Source organism: Muscardinus avellanarius (genome assembly GCF_963383645.1).
Source record: "Muscardinus avellanarius genome assembly, chromosome: 11".
Lineage (NCBI taxonomy): Eukaryota > Metazoa > Chordata > Mammalia > Rodentia > Gliridae > Muscardinus > Muscardinus avellanarius.
The window spans coordinates 48,581,038-48,602,540 of record NC_137797.1 but is presented as its reverse complement, the minus strand read 5'-3'; positions in this window follow the sequence as shown (position 1 = coordinate 48,602,540).

Sequence of the window (21,503 nt, the reverse complement as noted above, 5' to 3'; positions counted from 1 at the left end):
TATTGAAAATAGCCCTTAGGTCAGGCCTTTTAGTCATTTTCTTCAGCAATTTTTACTTGGCTATTCAACTCCCATCTCACTGCCCTGCTTTTCAACTCTTCACACTACAATTAGCAATTTATGTTACCCATCATGTCTTTCCATGGCATTGGTTTAAACCTAATTATTGATACAAATGGATTCATGGCAGAAGCAAGATGGGCACAACAAGATGGTCTCCTATCTCCAGAAAGTACTGCAGTCATCTGCTGATGTATGGAAAACTTTATTTCTCTAGCAAAAATTAAGAGTTTGCCAAATTTTAGTAGATCTCCAGGCATATGCCCTTATCATTTTGGCTTTTAAAAATAAGGAGTAATTAGATAATTAGTAACAATTATAATGCATAATAGCATTTGAAACTTCAACAGAAATAAATAGAACAAAGTGAATAAAAACTAGGAAAACTGATATAAAACATCTTGACACTCTAGTTATAAGGATTTTAGGGAAGGAAAATGGATTACAAAAGAACTGAAAATAGGCACACTTATCTCCTTAATTTTAGCTATAAATTTGCTTAGCCAGATTTTTTATTTTTAAACAAAATCATTCTGAAAAGCAGACACTTCATTGAATACTTAACATTTTTTATGTGTGTCAGCTTTCTTGGAGAATTAGATGGTTGTAGGAGAAAAATGATAATATGATTTATTTTAAAATGTTAAATGGTATTGTTTGTTTGTTTTTTTGGTTGGTTGGTTGGTTGGGGTTTTTTTGGTAGTACTGGGGTTCCTGGAAACCCTTCTACCTCTGGGCTACACTCCCAGACCTATTTTTATAAGTTAATTTGCAAACAGGGTCTCTTAAGCCAGCAAGGCTGGCTTCGAACCTGCGTGATCCTCCTCTGTGCCTCCCAAGAGCGGTATTACAAGAGTGCACCACCAAGCCAGGCTTAAATGCTATTGTATTACATCTATGCACAATCAAATGGGCAAAGTAACCATGTCCATGTCCCATTCACTATGTAATAAGAATAAATATTATTCAAAAAAAGTCACATATATTTTATGTCCCTATTTCTACAACTAAAACTAAACTGTACTTAAATTGCACACTTGAAAAATTCTGAGTTACATTTTCTTAGTAATATAGTGAATTAAAATTAAATTCCATTGGATTCATATAAATTCTGTGAGTTCATAATAAGATTAGTACAATATAAATCAAGAAAAATTTATACCGCTCTCTACCACCTGTTTTTCCTGGCCTGGGCTTTAACACATATTTTCAAAATACTCACTTTCAAAAAAATAAATTATTGTCATCATTGTAGAGCTTGCTTTGAAAATGATATGTCTTTGAAAAATTGTTTGGTTATCAAAAAAAAGTGAATTTATTTTTTGTAATCCATTTACTATATTCTTTGAATATAGTAATTTCCCACAAAAGAATTTCTTATTAGGTAAAGTAACAGGACAAGTTTTATCAGAAAACAAACACAGAATTTAGGAAAAACTCTTCACACTGATTCATCAGAAATTAACTTAAATACATTATTGACATTTGTAATGAGACAAAATTATCCTTAAATTTTATTTTTTCTTTAATCTTTTACACATTTTCAATTTATAGAATGGAAGGATAGGAGAGGAAGAAGGCTTAGGTTGATTAATGAAGGAGCTACATACAAATTTGTGTAAAAATATAAATATGGCATGGCTAACCTGGACACTCACTGTTGGGAGGAGGGGAAGAAGAAAGGGGGAGGGTACCAAGCATAGTCTGAATGTATGCCATTTTCAATATGTTTCACATAAAAATACAAAATTAATTTTAAAAATTATTTAATTATAGGCCTAAAGGTATCACCGGGACAAAAAGCATTTATTTACAAAGAAATTTCTGAGGATGAGAATGCTTGGGTCTATTTTTACCTATGTATATGCAATATAAGGTAGCAGATAATATGATACAAGAACAAGAAAATTCATTTTGAACATTATTTCATCACTTTCTGTGTTCTGAGTCTATAATATCATTTAAAGCATTATCTTCATTTGGAACAATAAAATTACTCAGTTGGGATACAGTGGCCAGCCAGGAGACATAAAATTCCTGAATATTTATAAATTTCAACATATTTCGCTATTGCTTAAGAAGCCAAAATTGTCATCAATTCAAAAGATTCAGTGGAAAACAAATATCAACACAAAGATGAAGTAGGTCAATTATGAAAGAAAATTAAATGAGTATGTGACATAAAATAAAATTTAAGGCATCTGTGAAAAGTAGATAACCTTTTAACTGTAGTTCATAGTGGAAATTTTTTTCATGTTCAAATACTGTTAGCCAAATACAGAAGATTTTACAAGAGAAAAACTCATATCATTTCCAACCTTATCATTAAACTAGATATTTTAAAAAATTAAGTAGTTCTTGGCTAAGCAGTAAATAAATCATTTCTTTCTGATCAAGTGCAAATCCAAACACTATTATTATTTAATAAACTAAATTTTATTTCAGTCTTTAAGTCTGTGATAAAGAGTCTCAGGTTGAGTGAAAATTATGTTTTAATGGCCTTAAATCTATTTGGGGAACAATGTATCAATAAATTAAACAATATATTTATTGACCCTTGTAAAAGCTCTCCTCTGGCACTCACAAAGTAATTCAATAATAACTTGGTTTGTATACACTATAAAGTTTTCAAAACATAGTTTCAATTTAAACTAAAAGCCACTGTAAGTGGCTTCCAGTAAGAAAGCATGGGGAGAGGCATAATGCATAACTCACAAAAACAAGCCCACAGACATGCCTTTGCACTCATGAAACAGATTTCTCCAAGACAAAGCGGAGCTGGAAGCATTATTACACACAGGAGTCTATGAACTTTCCAACCTGAATCATCACTTGTAGCTTGCCGGGACAAGAACGATCAGTGTCCAAGAAGGAATGAATGGCTATACCATGAGCTGAAATCCTTTCTGAGTGTAAATTCTGAGTTTCTTTTTTTACAGACTATATGATCTTCAAGCCTCTAGGCCTCAGTTTTCTTCTATATAAAATGGGCTTGCAAAATTATGCTCAATTTGTACTCATAAAACTGTTGAATGGATGACTTGATATAATCAATATTAAGCACCGTTCATCCTGACTGGTGCGGAGGAAGCACTGGGTGCATACTTGTATTGATTATTACTATTTTATTATGATCATAAGCATCAGTATCATCATCTTTGAATGGAAAAAAGAGGCCAAGAGACAGATAATTTATGAGAAATACAATGTCTCAGTGACAAAATAGTGCAGTCGGGAGAATTAGCAGGAGAACTCGGAGCATGAAGCAGATGTGCCTGTCATGCAGACCTCAGCAAGTGCTGCTAGTGCAGGGCAGCAGCTCAGAGGTACTTCTACAGGCTAATAATGAATCAGGAAGAGCACACACAGCCCCAAACTGTCACCCACTCTACACACTAAAGCTGGTCATTAAACACAAACCCTTCTGGGTCATGAGCTGACCATTCTGTGTAAGAGAGGCTTGTGTGATTTAGATCCTAGTCAAAATATGACATCAAAGGACTGCATTAAGTGGGAAGATAGGGGAAAGAAAAATGGCAATACAGTAGCAGTTAATTTGTTTGTGCTATGTAGCAAGCCAGTCTACATTCTTCTATGGTAGCAGTAAAATAAATGGCTATCCAGCTTTGGGAACAGATAGAGGCACAGGGATCAACTAAGAAGATGTCTCATTATATATAACATTATATTATAACATTAATATAACAGGTACTAATGCTATGTAGGTTGATTAGAACCTTCTTAAACAGTAAGGTGTCAGGGTGAGAAAGGTATCAGCAGATTAATTAAAGCTTGCTTTCTTGAGAGGCTGTGGGGAACACAGCTAGCGGGGTGGGGCAGGAAAGAGTGTTGTAAAATGAGGTCCCTATATACAGCTCCTGGTAACATGACACAGTTATTAGACACTAGAAGTCAAATGCAGCAGGGAGCATAGTGATCTTTTAAAGAAGGAAGTTAAATTATGTCCCTTTTTAATTGGTGCATATGAATTATACAGAATGGGGGTTTCATTGTGTCATTATTCCTACATGCATGAAGATGTAATTCTATCAGTTTCACCCCCCCCCAATGAATCTCCCTCCTTACCTCCTTGCTTCCACTGACAGCCCTCCTCTAGCCTAGTGGTCTTTCTTCTATTTTTATGGTGAATTCTTCTTCCCCCATCTTTTCTTCTTCCATAAATGAAAGAAAACTTACATTCTCTTTGAGTCAGACTTATTTTGCTTAGCATTATGATCTCAAGTTCCATCCAACTTCTTGCCAATGACACTATTTTGTTCTTCTTTATGGCTGAATATAACTCCATTGTGTATACATACCACTTTTTAAATTCCTTCATCTGTTAATGGACACCAAGGCTGCTTCCATAACTTGGTTATTATGAATTGTTCTGTGATAAACATGGATGAGCAGATATCTTTAAGGTACGCTGACTTTAGTTCTTTTGCATAACCAGGAGTGGTATAGCTGGATCATATGGTAGTTCTATTTTTAGTTTTCTGAGGAATCTCCATACTTATTTCCATAGTGGCTGTACTAATTTACATACCTACCAAAAGTTTTCTTCTTGAAATATTTCAAAGCCTTCCTTTACAACTTAAAATAAATTTCTGCTCTCTACAATGGTCTGAATGCCTTTAAATAGACTGACTTGGTCTGCCTCTCATCTTGTTCTTTCCAGATTGTCTCACGGATGACTCTATTTCACTTTAAATGTCTCAACTCAAATTCTACTTTTCTGAGAAATTCTTTCTCTAGTTTTTAATATTTTGAATATCACATGCAATACGCTATATATTTTACATATATGCTAAATATATAATATACGTAAAATGCATACTTCCAAGCTTACTGAAGTCACAGAGTTGTTGAATGCATTACATGAAATAATCTATATTAAGCAGCTGTCACCATGCCTGGCGCAGACGGACCGCGGCACGCAACTTGTAGCTATTGTTGTATTATCGTAGTCATCGTTATATGAGAAAAGAGACCAAGAAGGCAGTTGAGACAACAGAGGGAAGCCCAGAAAAGTGAGTTGGTAAACTCTAGGCATGAAGAGAAACCTTCTCTTCCTTAACTATACTGACTACCGTCAAAAATCACATTTATAGCTGAGTGTGGTGGTGCATTCTTATAATCCCAGTACTTGGAAGGCTGAGACAGAAGAGTCTTCCATGGCCAGCCTCAGCTACTGAGTGAGGAACTTCACAACTTAGTGAGATCCAGTTTCACAAAAATAAAGAATAATAAAGAATAGGGCTGGGGGTGTAACTCGGAGGTAGAATGTCCCTGGGTTCAATCCCCAGTTCCGCCCAAAAAAAAAAAAAATTGTATTTAATTTGATTTTCCTATCTTTTCTGTAACTTCTAAATAAGCCTCATGAAGAAAGGGACATCTTCCTCTTGTATTCTTTAAAACATTTCTACAACTCTTAGATATATAATATGTAATATATAATACATTATGATAGTGTATAATTAGTGTGCTATTCAAAATATTTAATGACTAGTATGATGTGATATATATTAGGTCAGCTAGAAGGGAAGCTATCATACTGATAGATCAGGCTCCTGGAGGCCCTGGCTGTTCAAACATTAACCCTCTGGTTGCCTCATACTGGGGATACCCATAGGAGTGAACGTATACTGGGGATACCCATAGGTGTGAGCGCATACTGGGGATACCCATAGGAATATACTGGGGATACCCATAGGAATATACTGGGGATACCCATAGGAATGAGTGCATACTGGGGATACCCATAGGAATATACTGGGGATACCCATAGGAATGAGCGCATACTGGGGATACCCATAGGAATATACTGGGGATACCCATAGGAATGAGTGCATACTGGGGATACCCATAGGAATATACTGGGGATACCCATAGGAATGAGCGCATACTGGGGATACCCATAGGAATGAGAGCATACTGGGGATATCCATAGGTGTGAGAGTATACTGGGGATACCCATAGGAATGAGCGCATACTGGGGATACCCATAGGTGTGAGCGCATACTGGGGATACCCATAGGAGTGAGCACATACTGGGGATACCCATAGGTGTGAGCGCATACTGGGGATACCCATAGGAGTGAGCGCATAGTGGGGATACCCGTAGGTGTGAGCACATACTGGGGATACCCATAGGTGTGAGCGCATACTGGGGATACCCATAGGAGTGAGCACATACTGGGGATTCCCATAGGAATATACTGGGGATACCCATAGGAGTGAGCACATACTGGGGATACCCATAGGAATATACTGGGGATACCCATAGGTGTGAGCGCATACTGGGGATACCCATAGGAATGAGCGCATACTGGGGATACCCATAGGAATATACTGGGGATACCCATAGGAATGAGAGAATACTGGGGATACCCATAGGTGTGAGCACATACTGGGGACACCCATAGGTGTGAGCGCATACTGGGGATACCCATAGGAGTGAGCGCATACTGGGGATACCCATAGGAATATACTGGGGATACCCATAGAAATGAGGGCATACTGGGGATACCCATAGGTGTGAGTGCATACTGGGGATACCCATAGGAGTGAGCGCATACTGGGGATACCCATAGGAATATACTGGGGATACCCATAGAAATGAGGGCATACTGGGGATACCCATAGGTGTGAGCGCATACTGGGGATACCCATAGGAATTTACTGGGGATACCCATAGGAATGAGAGAATACTGGGGATACCCATAGGTGTGAGTGCATACTGGGGACACCCATAGGTGTGAGCGCATACTGGGGATACCCATAGGTGTGAGCGCATACTGGGGATACCCATAGGTGTGAGCGCATACTGGGGATACCCATAGGTGTGAGAGCAATGATATACTGATGACCAGGTGGAGGAGCTTAGACTGAGGCAATTGCCAAACTGGTTTAAATATTTACTATTTCACTAATTAAAATGCCTATTTTTGCAGGCTAGCAATTGCTCTATAACAAATTTCTAACAACTTACTGGCTTAAAATAACATTTGATATCTCAGGGATTCCTGAAGTTCAGACATGGCATGAACTGGGCCTTTGTTCAGTCTCCCAGGCTGCAAGCAAAGGTCGGGGGAAGGCTGCATTCTGACTTGCGGCTCAGGATCCAGTTACAGACTCATGTATCTACTGGCAGAATTCCCATCTGGTAGGTAGGAGTAGAACAGAAGTTCGTGGTTTCTTGCTCCTTTTCATCCAGGGCCCAACCTCAGCCACAAACTGCTTCTCTCCGTTTTTTAAGGTGTGGGCCTCCCACATGTTTTCTTACAGTGGTTTATTTCTGGGATCACAGGAGAATCTAATCTCAGGCAAAACCTCAAACCCTTCTTTAAAGGGCTCACCTGTTGAGGTCAGGCCCATCTGAGATAGTCTCTTGATTAACTCAAAATCAAATTGATTAGTGCTTTAATTGCATCTGGAAGATAACTTCATAATTACATATTAGTTTATAATGTAAACTGATCATAGGAGTGACGTCATCCATATTCATTAGTCTGTGCCATACAAAAGGAGAGGCTTATATGGGATATATATACCAGAGGGTGTGAATCTTGGGGACCATGATGACATAATTCTGTCTAACATAATAGCCTTTGTGGTAAGAATTGAGCCATGAGAACTATGGGTGAAGCTTAGTAGTAGCAATATTGTCTAGCCTGTCCAAGGCCCCAGTAATGTAAAAAAAAAGGAGTCATGAGCCTCATAATTTAATATCTTTCTTTAGACATGATGTGATTTCTCTCTTTGAGCTACAGAATCTGTCAGCTAAAGAGACAAGGAGAATGGCTTTGAGGTCAAGAAAAATAAATGCAACAGAGTGGAAAAAGCTTTCTTAGGATGCATTTACAGGTTTTAATAGCCTTTCTGTGAAAACTTTATAGCCATTCAATTAGCATTCTGATGTTTTATTTATATATTAATTATTTTTAGAATTTGAAGGATAGCTATAAATATATATAAACAAATATCTTAAAAGGCTTTCATATACAACCATTCTAAACATAATCCCCAAATATATAACATACATTTTTCTAAATTTATAATATATTTGTGTAAAATTTCAGTTGATATTAAGTCGCTTCAAGCAATTGACCAGCTGTGTATTTAGGCACTGATGTAGAAAACTTATGTCTTTCAAATAGAAACAAAAGGACACTTTACATAAACATATGAGGATTTGGGGAATTCCAATGAGTTCTTTTTTTTGGCACAAACCCTTTGTGTCTATGATAACATTAACATTTCAAAGTATGTAATACTCTCCTACTTCTATCAAGTAAAGAAGACTGTATTTGACCCACCATAAAAAAACAAACAAAGAAACAGAAAATAAAATGAAAAAAAAAAACTGAAGCAACACAGTTACTGGTAAGACCTTGAGCAGAAGAAGGTGGTAGTCCTTGAGAAAAGGGAAACTGATAAAGTATGTCCTACTATGCGCCTGGCTTTCCGCCTGCAGGTGATTTCCAGAAAACAAGACAGGGAAGAAGGTGAGGCTCAGATCCAGCCTTGTCTCATTGAGCTGAAGGGTAAGAATTAGGAGTTCAAGAAGACAAAGTCAGCTAAACATTATACAGAAAGTACTGTAGAGACGGGAGCTACGAAAATAAAGAGCTCTAGAAATCTGAGTTGGGTGGCTCTTGTGTTTTAGCTAGGAATTAGTCTGTGCACAGGTATGAGGATATTTCAGATGGTCAGAGAATGAACGCCACAGTACTGTCAAACAACTGAGGTTGAGGAGAGCCCAAGTTCTAACCAGTTAAGCAAATAATCTTATTGCCTAAAACATGGTTATTCAGATGGACGTGGTGGTGCTTGTCTCTAATCCCAGTACTTGGAAGACTGAGACAAGGTACCACAGGTTCAAGACTAGTCTCCACAACTTAGTGAGACCCTGTTTTAAAATAAAAAAAAAAAAAAAAGGATTGAGAGGTGTAGGTGTAGGTCAGAGGTATAAGGCCCCTGAGTTCAGTCCTCAGTACTACAAACAAACAAAATGGTTATTAAATAAAGATTACTGCAAAAGTAGGCTGCTAAAGAACCATTCTAAAGAAACTTACAAACAATTCGCACAAGTATCAACCTGATCAGCAATTCATTTTATACATTGGATAAAAATAATTGTGAATAAAATAAAATTGCAACAGAATTATTAAATGGCACCAAAATAGTAAAGTGAAGGGAAAAAAGGCCTATTTCAAACTTTTGCAATATAATACATTTTTTTTTTGCACTGGGGTTTCAACCCCACGGGTATTCTACCTCCAAGCTATACCTCCAGCTTTATTTTACTGTATACTTTGAGACAAGTTCTCACCAAGTTACTGAAGCTGTCCTTGAACCTATGATCCTAGCATTTCAGCCTCCCAAGTACTAGGTTTACAGGTGTGACACACCCACACCTGCCCAGCTCAGACACTCAAAAGACAAAAATTGAACTCAACTCTACTGAAACAAAGGCCTGATAGTTAAGCGTTAGAAAGAGCTCTTGGAAAAGTACTGGAAGACATCAATGGGGAGGTTGGTGCATGTGATTAGGCTCTCTGTGGCTGCTAATTGGCGTTTGTGGAAGTGAGACTCCTCCCATCCCATGGAGATAGGAACCCCTTGTTCTTGATGATTATATTTCAAAGTGATATTCTCATTTTCTTGAGAAAGACATTCCTGGAATTGGAACAGATTTATATCTCAAAGGGACAGGAAAATAATTTACAATTGCAAGCTATCTAAAGTAAGTGCTTTAACAAAAGGGAGGACAGGGGCCTATAGTCAGAAAGAAATCTACCTGAAGTTTAGTTGAGCCAGGGGGAATGTTAAGACAGTCTTGGCCATTTGCTAAAACAATTTGCCATATTCTATAAAAGAAAAAGGGTGGCTTTATATATTTTGGACTTGACTAACCATCTCCCATAGTTATATAAGCCATTTTCCTGAAATAAATCTCTTTTTTTCTATGTATAAACACTATTATTTTTATCCAAGGTATAAAAAATGAATTGCTGATGTCATTCCTTTTCCCCCATCCTACTGACATAGGCAAAAAAAAAAAAAAAGAAATAGGTTGAAAGGAGACATAAAGAAATAACAAGAAAAATGTAACTTTAATATGAAAGTCTGTAGCAAAATTCTCAATACCCTTACTTTTCAGCCAGGCTTGTTAATCCCAGGATTCTGGCAAATTTATCTTAATAATTACCCTGAGCACTTCCAACTCCTGAGATGGAGGTATCTTCTCTTACAGGTTTTTTGTCCAGTGGATTTTGATGAATGAAATCCAAGAACTGAAAAAGGGTATAGAAATATGAAAATGTACTTTAAATCATGGAAAGACAGAAGACAAAAATTGTTCTCTCTACATGGATGGCAGGGAGGAACCCTACAGAGAGTAAACACTGAATCTTTTGAGACATGAGATTTTTAAACCTTAGTGAGGTTTATCATCTGCTATTTTATTATTGGTCAGTCTTGGGTTTTGGGGGAATCAATGACCAATTTCAATTCTTAATTTGAATTGTTATCTTGTGGGCTGGGAAGCTCTTATCTCCTGTTGCCCACCTGTCTATCCTTATTTCTCATCTCTTCCCATTTTATAGAAGGCAATACAGATGACCTTTCTAATCGCTCCTATTCCCAAGTCCTCTTCCCTCTCTCACTATCCTGAAAGCAGTATATTGATCAGACAGTACAGACCACACAAAATATCTTGAAAAGTGGCTAGACACCATTCTTAGAACTCACAAAATATATTGAACTATTAATTATTCAACCTAGAAATAGGTAAGCAGAAGAGAGATTTGTTGGCCAGAAGACAGAGGTCACTGCAAAAGAGTAATTTCCTTAGACAGTGTTATCTATCCTTTAATAGTTTAAACAAGATAACTAGGATGTCAGAATCTTATAGTGATTCATAGATATCCATGTTTATAGCAGCACAGTTCACAGTAGCCAAATTATGGATCTAGCTTAGGTGTCTATCAACAGTTTAGTGGATTACAAAACGGTGGCATATACGCATGCAATGGAATTTTACTCAGCCATAAGGAATAAAATTGTCATTTTATTCATACAACTAGAAAATATAATTTTAAGTGAGATTAGACAGTCTCAGAAAGTGAAGGGTCATATGTTTTCTCTTGTACATGGAAGCTAGAGAGAAATTGTGAAACAAAAAGGATTAGAGTTCAAAGGATACAAGTAGAATAATGGAAGTGGATTTGGGGAGAGAGGTGAAGAGAGGAAGGCTGGACCTGATGAAAGAAATAGTTCAAATAATTATAAGTACACATATGAAGTTATCAATGCCAGTCTCAATGATATGTACAGGGAGAGAGAGGGGTATGGTGAGATCCAGAGGGGAATGCACCAGTTGCTATGTGCATGTGTGTTTCTATTCTCTGAATAATGTAAAATTGCAATGCACCAATAACATACATATTTAATAAGAGAGATATCTTTTGAGAAGATAGTAGAGGCCACATTAAGACTACAAAGTTGACCAAAAGCTCCAAGTACTCTTGTGACTACCAGACTGATGTCACCCTCACAAACCTCCTACCCATCCCTTGTGAAAATCTCCTATATAAGAGAGCTATGAATCCCCAAATCTATTTTCTTACTTTGAGGGAGGCAATTATCTCTCTTGAATGTGTATTTCTTACTAATAAATAAATCTCTTTCTGTCTCTGACTAGTATGTGCTGAAATTGTTTTCCATCACACAAACCAAGGACCCTTCAGGTCCTGAATTGTGTGCCCGTCTCTCCCCATTGGGAGCTGCTCCAGACCATTTAAAAATCAACCCTTCTCCTATGACACAACTACCCCAGGCATTACCAGACAGAAATAGAGAACATCCTCATGCCGTGGTTGTTCACAAGCGCTCACTCACATTTTCTATACCACTGTTCTGAGAGTTTGCATGGTATATTAAAGATAACTATAACTGTTTTGTCAATGTTTACAACATGAGATAGTTTACTTGGAATCTACTTCCTTCTCCCTTAATATGGGCTGACCTTGTGCCAGCTTAACGAATAGAAGGTGATTAGGGTAGCATTTTGACAGTCCTAGTCTGTCAGCTTTTGTCTGCACCATGTTGAACCACTAAATATTGGTACATTTCATTTGGAAAGCAGTCACTGCTAGAAGTCTGAGTCACATAGAAAGCCACATATAGATGATCTGGTCAAGATTTCTAGCAGAGCAACTAGTCAACAGATGCACTGGTTAATTCATACTGTAAATTCTAGCTCAATTGATGTCCTTGTTAACTACTACCTTTGCTCACATTACACTGGAAATAAATTTTAGCTTACTGATCCCAGTCAAGATTACTCATCATGAGAGACAATACAAAGGTTGGTTTTAGTCACCAAGTTTTTGGATACTGTGATAGAGAACTTCTGACTTCTTTATTATGTTTTTATTTTATATGTCACAAATAATATCCTGATACATTAATTATTTCTAGAGTTCAAAAATATATTCCTTTAAATGGAACTTCTTATTTATGCTCACAATTACAATGTATGTAAACCCAGTTCAGTCCAGTATAGAAATCTTTTAGCTGAATGATATCATAAAGAAACCAGAGGATGGTGTGAATAATAATTTATAAATGTTTTTCTATCACTCACCTACCAATCTATATTTCTATCATTGATTCATAATTTAATTGAGTCACATATATATATATATGTTATATAGCTATTTTTGTATGCTCTGAAGCTTTTCCTTTGAAAATTTCTTCATCTGCTGAACTTGGGGTATGTGACCAAGCCTGCCCATTCATAATCACTTCATCCTTTCGAACATAAACATTTATTTAAGAGCAGACCAAATAAATCAACATTCATTTTGATGTTTCCTGGAACTGCTAGATAACTTTTCAAACAAATAGGAAGAGACCATCACTTAGAAAAAAAAATACTGACAGAGAGAGGGAGAGGGAGAGGGAGGGAGAGAGAGAGAGAGAGAGAGAGAGAGAGAGAGAGAGAGAGAGAGAGAGAGAGAGAGAGAATATCAGAGTAATAAGAGTAATATGAGTCCCTGGTTCTATTTGTGTGAGGTTGGAATTTTGTATTGTTTTTAACTTAATGAATAAATGAGTAATGTTTTCAGCTTAAGCAAGCTTGAGTTATATTTCTTTCACTATATATATATATATATATATATATATATATATATATATATATATAAATTATTTTTTATTTTTATTTTTTCTGTGGTGGTGCTGGGGTTCCTGGAAACCCTTCTACCTCTGGGCTACATTCCCAGACACCTACTTTTTATGTTTTTATTTGGAAACAGGGTCTCTTAAGCCAGTGAGGCAGGCTTTGAACCTGGGTGATCCTCCTGTCTCCCCCTCCCAAGAGCGGGGATTACAAGCGTGCACCACCACACCTGGCTAATAAAAATGTTTTTGATTATTAAGTGTCTTTTTCTTTTCAGGTTTGGTGCTGAAATCCAGGGGCATTCAACCTCCGAGCTACATTCCCTTCCCTGTTTTTTATTCTTTATTTTGAAACAGAGTCTCACTAAATTGCAGAGGGCCTCACTAAGTGGCTGAGGCTGTCCGTGTACCGCAATCCTCTGGTCTCAGCCTCCCAAATGCTGGGATTACAAGCATGTGCCACTATTCCCGGCTATAAAGAACTATTATAAAACTTTGGTTTGTAGTGGAGATTGAACCCAAAGGCATTCTACTTCTGAGCTACAACCACAGCCCTGTATTATTTTTAAACAGGGTCTAATTTGCTGAGGGCCTTCGTAAGTTGCTGAGGCTGGTTGTAAACCTTTCATCCTCTGTCTCAGGCTACCACGTACTAGGATTACAGGTGTGTGCCAAGTCTAGCTCAATGTTAATGAAACTTTAAGAATCTCTCATTTCGAATTTTTCCCTTCTCTTTTCTGAGCCAATCATTCTAATCCTCCTTATCCATTCCATTTACCATTAAGGTAAAACTAACTGTTGTAAAAGCAAATCTCAAATTTCTAGTGAATAAACATGAGTTTTTGACACAAGCTATACACTGATGATGGCTGTCAGGCTTATTGGGTAGATTTGCTCCCTATTGCGACTCAGGGACTTTGTGTGCCACCAGCCCATGCTATGTCAGCTGCTTGGAGCTGCTCTGGAAGATTCTATTTGACCAACCAAACACAGCAATACTTTTCAGGTCATTCTTATTCATCTAGCTAGGTCTTATTTGTATGTGTGCGATGTATTCTTGAAGATAGAGTCCAGCTTCTTGTCCAAGCAGAGAAAACAGGGAAAGTTTTGAAGAACAGCTCTCAGTCATTTCCATACCAGAGTATTGCTTTTATACTTAAGAAAAAAAGTCTATACATGTATATCCCCCAAATAGCATTAATTTATACTACAACAAAGATGTTGATGAACAAAAATATAGCTTCTTTATTTAGTCAATGACTTGCACTTCCTTGGGAACACCCACTCTATGGCTAGTAGGAAAAATAGTTCAATGTCTCATTTGGTTTGAAGCTAGCCTGAGGTAAAAATTCAAATAGAGCCTTATGATATAATCTAGTATTTTCTGAATAAAAATTTTCAGGGTCTTAAATACTAAACATGCTCTCTTTCTCTGCTTCTCTCCTGCAGGTTAATTCCGCTGTATAGGAGGAGGTGCAGAAGTTATAAATGTGTAAGTTATAAGTGTGTAAGTTATAAATTAACTTCAGTTAAAAAATTCTGCAGTTCCTTTGTCATTGGACTGTTTTTTGACATGAAACCGTGTAACTGGATCCCCGATATCTGCTGATGCTCAAATGTGCAGATTGTTTTCCAACCTTATTTTCTGTGGTACTCTCTTATATTGTTTTCTGCTGGCTGGTAATATTGGGCATCTTCTGGACTGTATTTAATACACTGATCTGGAGATATATAAAGATCTTCTATAGATTCTGTAAGGGAAATGGGTCACTTTGCTTTTCATAGTATATATCTTTTTAGAATATTGACTCTCAGGCTATTGTATACATGCACACACGCATATATGTATATATGTAGTCAATCTCCAGTACTGTCAAAAATACTCTTACAATGGATTTACATATTTAGTAATGTTTGCATGTCACCATTCTTATATTAGGTTTTTGCTATATTTTAGATCTTGAATGTCCCCCAAAAAGTCTATATGTTTAGAACTTTTTCATTAGCCTGTGTTGCTATTGGGAGGCAGTAGAACCTTAAGAAGATGCCTACTGGAAGGAAGTTAGGTAACGGGATGTGCCTCTGAAGTGGATAGTGGGACTTTAATGTCTCTTGCTTTTCTTTTTGCTTCCTGGCTGCAATGAGATATCTTCTTATGCCATGTGTTCCCAGCCATGATATTTGGCCTTGCCAGAGACCCAATGGCAAAGACCAAAGAAACCGGGGACTGAAACCTCTGAAACTATGAGCCAAAATACACTTTTCCTCCTTTTAAGCTGATCATCCCAGGTATTAGGCCAGTGATGGAAAACTCAGTAACATAGTTATGTATTACTTTCAGATGGTCGTTTTTATAGTTTTCCATATGATAGATAAATTTGGAAGACTACCCAATATTTTAAACTTAGGTATTTATATTTTTCTAAATGTTACATTAACTAATTTCTTTCCTGATTCTTAATGTTACATTAACTAATTTCTTTCCTTAAATAACAAGTAAAACACTAGAAACTAATACTTACTGATATTCCTGTAATCATTTTAATATTTGGTTATATTTTTTAGTTATCTATTTCCTCCTCTTCTTCCTCCTCTTCTTCCTCCTCTTCCTCCTCCTCCTCCTCCTCCTTCTTCTTCTCCTCCTCCTCCTTCTTCTCTTCCTCCTTCTTCTCTTCCTCCTCCTTCTCCTCCTCCTCCTCCTTCTTCTCCTTCTTTCTTCTTCGTCTTCGTCCTTCTTCTTCTTCTTCTTCTTCTTCTTCTTCTTCTTCTTCTTCTTCTTCTTCTCTCAGTAACACATAATGGATACAACAATATCTTTGACTAAAAACACCACGTGACTTTATTAATGAGGCTTCTTGCAAAACTCTTTAAATGTATAGTCTCACTTAAAACTTACAATATCTCCAGGAAGTAGGAATCATTGTCTCCATTTTACTGATGGAGAAATAGACTTAAGAAGGTTAAAAATGTTTAAGAATACAGAATTAGTGGCAGCTAAGTAGAACTCCAATCTGTTTTACAGTCTAGTTTTCCTTCTTAACCAGATCATCATCCCATTGCTACTTTCCTATTTCCTTTACATTCTAAGTCTGGCTTAGTATGCCTGAACTTTTAATATATCAGAGAACAGGAGACGGATATAGAAATAAGAATGAGTGTGTCATGTTAGTGTGACTGTGATGTCAGAATTGTACAAGAGTGGAGATATTGTGATAACATATTTAAATATTAATTGAAAAGAAAATAAAGGATATATACAAATGCAAGTTCTAATTATATTGTGGTTATTGAAAGCATACATGCTCTCAAAATTTCTATTATAGCTTTTATCATTCATAGTGATTTTGAATTTTCTACATGAGAAGACTTCTCAGCATATGAAGTTTATTTTTCTATGGTGAAGCTCGCTGATGAATTTGTTACTTTCGCTGCCTTTTTGCATGAAATGTCAGCCTTTAAACAAACATTTCATATCTTGATCAAAGTGCATTTCATTGAAATATTGGTTCACCTTTTCTGTCTCTTGAAATTAGTTCATCTGAGTTTTTTTCCTTGCAATCTCTTAGTATAAAAGATCTAATTTTATCACCACAATTCTTATTTATTTGATTATATTTTACTATGTTTCTTCTTCAGTAGTATTTGGCAAAAACCAGGGAAAATATGAGTTTAATAATAAAATAATTGAGGTACCAAGAGGTGCATGGCATGAGTTTGTCAAGAAGATTCCTACATTACATGTGTCTGGCTCTAGAGACCATTTTAATTATCTGAATTTAAAAACTTAATAACATTAAAAATAATGCAGGAACATTATAACACACCTTTAATCATAGTACTTGAAGTTTCAAGGCCAGCCTCAGCAAATTAGGGAGACCCTCAGTAATTTAGTGATACCCTATTTCAAAATGAAAATAGCTGAAGGAGGTCCAAGATGGTGGCGGCCGTGGTCACAGTGGCAAACACGGCTGCCCAAAAGAACATGCAGTCCTCAGAGAAGCCCTGGACACTAGATTTTGGTTTAATATCTGATTGGGACAACTTAAGGAGATATTTCCAGCTGTGACTTCCTATCTAGAATACAGGAGAGTGAATAATGGCGGAATTAGAAACAAGATGACAAGGAGGCACCCACCAGGCAAGAAAAGTGATTTTTGGAAGAACATCCCAGAAGGGATTAGAGAAAAGACCACTTCAGCCACGCATGCTCTTAGCAACATACCTTGTAAGAAAAAATGATCCAGACATGGTGGAGGGAGCCCAGCAGCACCAGGCAGGAAGCCAAGCAGCGCCGAGCAGGAAGCCAAGCGAGCAGGAAGCCGGGCCGCGTAACCTGGGGAGCTCAGTGCGCCTGGCCTTTGTGTTCCTCTATGCTGTGCTGGGGGTCGTGGTGCGATCAGAACAGCAGATACTGTTCTACAGGGTGAGGCTGTGGGCCTCCAATCTTGGAGGGGAGATAAAATTTATTGTTGCTGAGTGCTCGATCTCACATACTCTTAAAAACACATTTTGGCCAGGAATGGTGGTGCATGCTTGTAATCCATGTGCCTGGGAAGTAGAGACAGGAGGATTGTGCAGGTTCGAAGCCAGCCTCACAGGCTTAAGAGACCCTGTTTCCAAATTAAAAATCTATATAAAATAGGCCTGAGAGTGTAGCCAGGAGGTAGAAGGGTAGAAGGGTTTCCAGGAACCGCACTACCACCAAACAAACAAACAAACAAACAAAAACAAACCCATACTGTCTTCTCTTATTAAAAAAAAAATACTGGAGAGAGGACAAGATGGCAACATTGGCGGCAGCCAGAATTCAGGAGATGCAGACAAATCCTATCCAATTCAACTGGAACTTTAGGGAAAAAAATCATTACAAAGGGGAACTGCTCATGTTGCATATGCTTAAGAATTCTGGACATCATATCATGTAAGGAAGAAGCTCAGAGGATAACCAGGAGGAAGGCAGTGGTGGCTGCAGTGGCAGATGGGTGGCAGCAGCTGTGGAGGCTAGTATTTGGGAGAGGCAGAGATCTCATCCAACCCACCCTGATCTTCTGAAGAAATTGCCCCAAAGGTAGAATGCTACTGCCACCCATGCTCAGGAATTCTGGACAACCTGCAGTGTGGGAAAAGTATCTGGGAGAGAATTGAGATGGTGGAGGCAGTGGCAATGGCAGCGGCCAGGAATCAGGAGAGGTAGAGATCTGAATCAATGTACCTTGATATTTTGAAGAAATCGCCCCAAAGGTAGAATGCTACCACCATGCACACCCGGGAAATTGGGACAACATGCTGTGTGAATAAAGTGTTCAGAAGAGAAATGAGATGGCCGTGGCAGCAGCAGCCGTGGTCAGTATTTGGTAGAGGCAGAGATTCAATCCCACCCACCTCACAATTAAAGAAATATCCTCAAAGGTATACTGCTACTGCCACATATGCTCAGGAATTCTCAAAAACAAACTGTGGGAAAGGTGTTCAGGAGAGAACCGAGATGGCAGTGGTGGCAGAGGCGATGGTGGTGACCAGAATTTGGAGGGGCAGATAGATCCAGTCCAGTCCACCTTTAACTTGTAAGGAAAACTCCCCAAAAGTAGAATGCTCCTGCCACACATGCTCGGGAATTCTGGACAACATGCTAAGTGGTAAACAGGTTTAGGGTATTTCAGAGGGAGTCCCATATAGCCAGGATGGGCCAACACACTTACATGTTCAAGGATTCATCAGCCCTCATGGCCACTGCGCGCCTCTGGGCAGAGCAGGAGGCCAAAGTACACATTCAACAGTAGGGCCTGCTCTTCGAAGTGAATCTGTGGACCTCTGGCTTTGGATGGAAGACAAAATTCATTGCCACTAGGTAGTTGGGGTCCCAGCTTTCACAAAACAAATGTACTTCTCTCTCATATTAAAAAAAAAAAAATGAAGAACATCGGGTGTGGTGGAGCATGCTGTAATCCCTGGGCTTGGGAGGCAGAGACAGAAGGCTCATCCAAGATGGAGGCCAGCATCGCTGGCTTAAGAGACCCTGTTTCCAAATAAAAATATATTAAAAAGGGTCTCCGAGAGTAGAGCAGTAGAGCCTGAAGGTAGAATGTTTTCCAGGAACCACAGTACTACCAAAAAAAAAAAATATATATATGTATGTATATCACACACACACACAAACACACATACTGTCTTCTCTTATTAAAAAAAATACTGGAGAGGGGCCAAGATGGCAGTATCGGCGGCAGACAGAGTTCAGGAGATGCAGACAAATCCTATCCAATTCAATTGGTACTTTGTGGAAAAAAAAATCCCCACGAAGGGGTATGCTCCTGCTACACATGCTTAAGAATTCTGGACATCATATCATGTAAGGAAGGAGCTCAGTAGAGAACCAGGAGGAAGGCAGTGGCAGCGCTGTGGCAGCAGCAGTGGCTGTGGAAGCTAGCATTTGGGAGAGGTAGAGATCTGATCCAACCCACCCAGATCTTCTGAAGAAAGTTCCCCAAAGGTTGAATGCTACTACCATGCATTCTCAGGAATTCTGGACAACATGCAGTGTGGGAAATGTGTTTGGGGGAGAACTGAGATGGTGGAGGCAGTGGCAATGGCAGTGGCCAGGATTCAGGAGAGGCAGAGATATGATTCAATCCACCTTGATCTTTTGAAGAAATCACCCCAAAGTTAGAATGCTACCTCCGCACATGCTCCGAAATTTGGGACAACATGCTGTGTGAATAAAGTGCTCGGAAGAGAACTGAGATGACCGTAGCAGCAGCAGCGGTGGTCAGTATTTGGTTGAGGCAGTGATTCAATCCAATCCATCTCATAATTTTAAAGAAATATCCTCAAAGATATATAGCTACTTCCGCACATGCTTGGGAATTCTGGAAATCAAACTGTGTGAGAAAGGTGTTCAGAAGAGAACTGAGATGGTAGTGGTAGCAGAGGTGATGGTGGTGACCAGAATTTGGAGGGGCAGACAGATCCAGTCCAGTCCACCTTGAACTTTTCAGGAAAACTCCCAAAAGTAGACTTCTCCTTCCACACATTCTCAGAAATTCTGGACAACATGCTAAATGGAAAAGGGGTTGGGGGGTTTAAGAGGGACCCCACATAGCTGGGATGGGCCACCACGCTGTGTATTCTGGGTGTTATCAGCCCTCATGGCTACTGAGCTCCTCTGCGCAGAGCTGGAGGCCAGGGTATGTGTGGAGGAGCAGAGCCTGCTCTCCAAGGTGAAGCTGTGGACCTCTACCTTTGGAGGGAAGACAAAATTCATTGCCACTAGGTATTTGGGGTCCCATATTTCACAAAAGACATGCACTGCTCTCTCATATTAAAAAAAAAAAAATCAAAGAATGCCGGGTGTGGTGGCACAAGCTTGTAATCCCTGAGCTTGGGAGGCGGAGACAAGAGGATCATCCACGATAGAGGCCAGCCTCGCTGGCTTAGGAGACCCTGTTTCCAAATTAAAAAACATTCTGAGAGTATAGCCCAGAGGTAGAAGGGTTTCTAGGAACCCCAATACCACACAAAAACAAAAACACAAATACCTCACATATTGTCTTCTCTAGTTAAAAAAATAAAATACTGGGGAGGGGCTAAGATGGCAGGGGATGCAGCCAGATTTTAGGAGATGCATACAAATCTTATCCAATTCAACTGGAACTTTTGGAAAAAAAAAACCCAGGAAGGAGGAATGCTCCTGCTACGTATGCTTAAGAATTCTGGACATCGTATCATGTAAAGAAGGAGCTCAGGAGATCCAGGAGGAAGGCGGTGGCATTGGCAGTGGTGGCAGTGGAGTTGGCAGATGTGGATGTTAGTATTCGGGAGAGGCAGAGATCTGATTCATCCCACCCTGATCTTCTGAAGAAATTGCCCCAAAGTTTCAATGCTACCGCAGTGCATTCTCAAGAATTCTGGACAACTTGCAGTGTGGGAAAAGTATTTGGGAGAGAATTGAGATGGTGGAGGTAGTGGCAATGGCAGCAGCCAGGATTCAGGAGAAGCAGAGATCTGAATCAATACACCTTGATCTTTTGAAGAAATTTCCCCAAAGGTAGAATGCTGCCACCTCGCACACTCTGGAATTTGGGACAACATGCTGTGTGAATAAGGTGTCTGGAAGAGAACTGAGATGGCTGTGGCAGCAGCAGTGGTGGTCAGTATTTGTAGAGGCAGAGATTCAATCCAATCCACCTCATAATTTTAAGGTAATATTCTCAAAGGTATGCTGCTACTGCCGCACATGCTCAGGAATTCTGAAAAAA